This window comes from Theropithecus gelada, chromosome 17, assembly GCF_003255815.1.
Source record: "Theropithecus gelada isolate Dixy chromosome 17, Tgel_1.0, whole genome shotgun sequence".
Taxonomy (NCBI): domain Eukaryota; kingdom Metazoa; phylum Chordata; class Mammalia; order Primates; family Cercopithecidae; genus Theropithecus; species Theropithecus gelada.
The window spans coordinates 69846169-69851514 of record NC_037685.1 but is presented as its reverse complement, the minus strand read 5'-3'; positions in this window follow the sequence as shown (position 1 = coordinate 69851514).

Sequence of the window (5346 nt, the reverse complement as noted above, 5' to 3'; positions counted from 1 at the left end):
TACCTTGGGCAGTATGGCCATTTTCACGATATTGATTCTTCCTATCCATGAGCATGGTATGTTCTTCCATTTGTTTGTGTCCTCTTTTATTTCACTGAGCAGTGGTTTGTAGTTCTCCTTGAAGAGGTCCTTTACATCCCTTGTAAGTTGGATTCCTAGGTATTTGATTCTCTTTGAAGCAATTGTGAATGGAAGTTCATTCATGATTTGGCTCTCTGTTTGTCTGTTACTAGTGTATAAGAATGCTTGTGATTTTTGCACATTAATTTTGTATCCTGAGACTTTGCTGAAGTTGCTTATCAGCTTAAGGAGATTTTGGGCTGAGACAATGGGGTTTTCTAAATATACAATCATGTCATCTGCAAAGAGGGACAATTTGACTTCTTCTTTTCCTAACTGAATACCCCTGATTTCTTTCTCTTGCCTGATTGCCCTAGCCAGAACTTCCAACACTATGTTGAATAGGAGTGGTGAGAGAGGGCATCCCTGTCTTGTGCCAGTTTTCAAAGGGAATTTTTCCAGTTTTTGCCCATTCAGTATGATATTGGCTGTGGGTTTGTCATAAATAGCTCTTATTATTTTGAGGTACGTTCCATCAATACCGAATTTATTGAGCGTTTTTAGCATGAAGGGCTGTTGAATTTTGTCAAAAGCCTTTTCTGCATCTATTGAGATAATCGTGTGGTTCTTGTCTTTGGTTCTGTTTATATGCTGGATTATGTTTATTGATTTGCGAATGTTGAACCAGCCTTGCATCCCAGGGATGAAGCCCACTTGATCATGGTGGATAAGCTTTTTGATGTGTTGTTGAATCCGGTTTGCCAGTATTTTATTGAGGATTTTTGCATCGATGTTCATCAGGGATATTGGTCTAAAATTCTCTTTTTTTGTTGTGTCTCTGCCAGGCTTTGGTATCAGGATGATGTTGGCCTCATAAAATGAGTTAGGGAGGATTCTCTCTTTTTCTATTGATTGGAAGAGTTTCAGAAGGAATGGTACCAGCTCCTCCTTGTACCTCTGGTAGAATTCAGCTGTGAATCCATCTGGTCCTGGACTTTTTTTGGTTGGTAGGCTATTAATTATTGCCTCAATTTCAGAGCCTACTATTGGTCTATTCAGGGATTCAACTTCTTCCTGGTTTAGTCTTGGAAGAGTGTAAGTGTCCAGGAAATTATCCATTTCTTCTAGATTTTCTAGTTTATTTGCGTAGAGGTGTTTATAGTATTCTCTGATGGTAGTTTGTATTTCTGTGGGGTCGGTGGTGATATCCCCTCCATCATTTTTTATTGCGTCTATTTGATTCTTTTCTCTTTTCTTCTTTATTAGTCTTGCTAGCGGTCTGTCAATTTTGTTGATCTTTTCAAAAAACCAACTCCTGGATTCATTGATTTTTTGGAGGGTTTTTTGTGTCTCTAGCTCCTTCAGTTCCGCTCTGATCTTAGTTATTTCTTGCCTTCTGCTAGGTTTTGAATGCGTTTGCTCTTGCTTCTCTAGTTCTTTTAATTGTGATGTTAGAGTGTCAATTTTCGATCTTTCCTGCTTTCTCTTGTGGGCATTTAGTGCTATAAATTTCCCTCTACACACTGCTTTAAATGTGTCCCAGAGATTCTGGTATGTTGTATCTTTGTTCTCATTGGTTTCAAAGAACATCTTTATTTCTGCCTTCATTTCGTTATGTACCCAGTAGTCATTCAGGAGCAGGTTGTTCAGTTTCCATGTAGTTGAGCGGTTTTGATTGAGTTTCTTAGTCCTGAATTCTAGTTTGATTGCACTGTGGTCTGAGAGATAGTTTGTTATAATTTCTGTTCTTGTACATTTGCTGAGGAGTGCTTTACTTCCAATTATGTGGTCAATTTTGGAATAAGTGCGATGTGGTGCTGAGAAGAATGTATATTCTGTTGATTTGGGGTGGAGAGTTCTATAGATGTCTATTAGATCTGCTTGCTGCAGAGATGAGTTCAATTCCTGAATATCCTTGTTAACTTTCTGTCTCGTTGATCTGTCTAATGTTGACAGTGGAGTGTTGAAGTCTCCCATTACTATTGTATGGGAGTCTAAGTCTCTTTGTAAGTCTCTAAGGACTTGCTTTATGAATCTAGGTGCTCCTGTATTGGGTGCATATATATTTAGGATAGTTAGCTCTTCCTGTTGAATTGATCCTTTTACCATTATGTAATGGCCTTCTTTGTCTCTTTTGATCTTTGATGGTTTAAAGTCTGTTTTATCAGAGACTAGTATTGTAACCCTGCTTTTTTTTGTTCTCCATTTGCTTGCTAAATCTTCCTCCATCCCTTTATTTTGAGCCTATGTATGTCTCTGCATGTGAGATGGGTCTCCTGAATACAGCAGACTGATGGGTCTTGACTCTTTATCCAGTTTGCCAGTCTGTGTCTTTTAATTGGAGCATTTAGTCCATTTACATTTAAGGTTAAGATTGTTATGTGTGAACCTGATCCTGCCATTATGATATTAACTGGTTATTTTGCTCGTTAGTTGATGCAGTTTCTTCCTAGCCTTGATGGTCTTTACATTTTGGCATGGTTTTGCAATGGCTGGTACCAGTTGTTCCTTTCCATGTTTAGTGCTTCCTTCAGGGTCTCTTGTAAGGCAGGCCTAGTGGTGACAAAATCTCTAAGCATTTGCTTATCTGTAAAGGATTTTATTTCTCCTTCACTTATGAAACTTAGTTTGGCTGGATATGAAATTCTGGGTTTAAAATTCTTTTCTTTAAGAATGTTGAATATTGGCCCCCACTCTCTTCTGGCTTGTAGAGTTTCTGCCGAGAGATCTGCTGTTAGTCTGATGGGCTTCCCTTTGTGGGTAACCCGACCTTTCTCTCTGGCTGCCCTTAAGATTTTTTCCTTCATTTCAACTTTCGTGAATCTGGCAATTATGTGTCTTGGAGTTGCTCTTCTCGAGGAGTATCTTTGTGGCATTCTCTGTATTTCCTGGATTTGAATGTTGGCCTGCCCTGCTAGATTGGGGAAGTTATCCTGGATGATATCCTGAAGAGTGTTTTCCAACTTGGTTCCATTTTCCCCCTCACTTTCAGGCACCCCAATCAGACGTAGATTTGGTCTTTTTACATAATCCCATACTTCTTGCAGGCTTTGTTCATTTCTTTTTCTTCTTTTTTCTTTTGGTTTCTCTTCTCGCTTCATTTCGTTCATTTGATCCTCAATCACTGATACTCTTTCTCCCAGTTGATCGAGTCGGTTACTGAAGCTTGTGCATTTGTCACGTATTTCTCGTGTCATGGTTTTCATCTCTTTCATTTCGTTTATGACCTTCTCTGCATTAATTACTCTAGCCATCAATTCTTCCACTTTTTTTTCAAGATTTTTAGTTTCTTTGCCCTGGGTACGTAATTCTTCCTTTAGCTCTGAGAAGTTTGATGGACTGAAGCCTACTTCTCTCATCTCGTCAAAGTCATTCTCCGTCAAGCTTTGATCCGTTGCTGGCGATGAGCTGCGCTCCTTTGCCGGGGGAGATGTGCTGTTATTTTTTGAATTTCTAGCTTTTCTGCCCTGCTTTTTCCCCATCTTTGTGGTTTTATCTGCCTCTGGTCTTTGATGATGATGGTGACGTACTGATGGGGTTTTGGTGTAGGTGTCCTTCCTGTTTGATAGTTTTCCTTCTAACAGTCAGGACCCTCAGCTGCAGGTCTGTTGGAGATTGCTTGAGGTCCACTCCAGACCCTGTTTTCCTGGGTGTCAGCAGCAGAGGCTGCAGAAGATAGAATATTGCTGAACAGCGAGTGTACCTGTCTGATTCTTGCTTTGGAGGCTTCCTCTCAGGGGTGTACTCCACCCTGTGAGGTGTGGGGTGTCAGACTGCCCCTAGTGGGGGATGTCTCCCAGTTAGGCTACTCAGGGGTCAGGGACCCGCTTGAGCAGGGAGTCTGTCCCTTCTCAGATCTCAACCTCCGTGTTGGGAGATCCACTGCTCTCTTCAAAGCTGTCAGACAGAGTCGTTTGCATCTGCAGAGGTTTCTGCTGCTTTTGTGGTTGTTTACTGTGCCCTGTCCCCAGAGGTGGAGTCTACAGAGACAGGCATGTTTCCTTGAGCTGCTGTGAGCTCCACCCAGTTCGAGCTTCCCAGCGGCTTTGTTTATCTACTTAAGCCTCAGCAATGGCAGGCGCCCCACCCCTAGCCTCGCTGCTGCCTTGCCGGTAGATCGCAGACTGCTGTGCTAGCAATGAGGGAGGCTCCGTGGGCGTGGGACCCTCCTGGCCAGGTGTGGGATATAATCTCCTGGTGTGCCTGTTTGCTTAAAGCACTGTATTGGGGTGGGAGTTACCTGATTTTCCAGGTGTTGTGTGTCTCAGTTCCAGTGCTAGGAAAAGGGATTCCCTTTCCCCTTGTGCTTCCCAGGTGAGGCGATGCCTTGCCCTGCTTCAGCTCTCGCTGGTCGGGCTGCAGCAGCTGACCAGCACCAATTGTCCAGCACTCCCTAGTGAGATGAACCCAGTACCTCAGTTGAAAATGCAGAAATCACTGGTCTTCTGTGCCACTCGCGCTGGGAGTTGGAGACTGGAGCTGTTCCTATTCGGCCATCTTGCTCCGACCTCCTAAATATATTCTTAAAGAAAAAAATCTCTAAATACTTCCCCATCCATAATGGAAGTGACATTTTATGTTATACACTGAACCTAGACTAGCTTAAAAAAAAAAAAAAAAAAAAAAACAAACCCATTAAGGTATGTTCACAGGATGGTTCATTTAATTTTTGTTAAATAAAAATACTCTCTATCCCATATATATGCCTTCAGTAGGATAAAGAACTTACAGAAGCTTTGAAATTATGTATTATTTTTTATGATATAACAAATATTTACTGCATTTATTCTAAAAAACAGATTTTTCTGTGTTCATTATACACCAGGTCATCTGCATGTGTTTTACATACATTATTCCACTTAATAGTCACACTATGTCTAAAAGTACCACTATTATCACTGTTTTACATATGTGAAAACTAAAGTGCCTAGATGTAAAATAATGTTCACAAGGTCACACACATAATAAGTGACAAAGGATTCTTGTATAACCCTTACACAGATTTCCAAGCTGTTAATAGTTTATGATATTTGTCTTATTCTCTCTATATAAATATTATTATATATACTATACATTTCATAGAAAGTCATTTTCTGACATAATGTCATAGTAGCTCTATATACACCAGAGAATATTTCCTAAAAATAACAATAGCAGCCTGTACATTTTCAGGAAAATAAGGAAATAAATGTTGATTCAATACTTTAAAACAATGGATAAGTCTCATTCAATTGTCTCCAATTTCCCTATCAATGTCTTTTGTACTACCCACTTATTTGTGGTGTA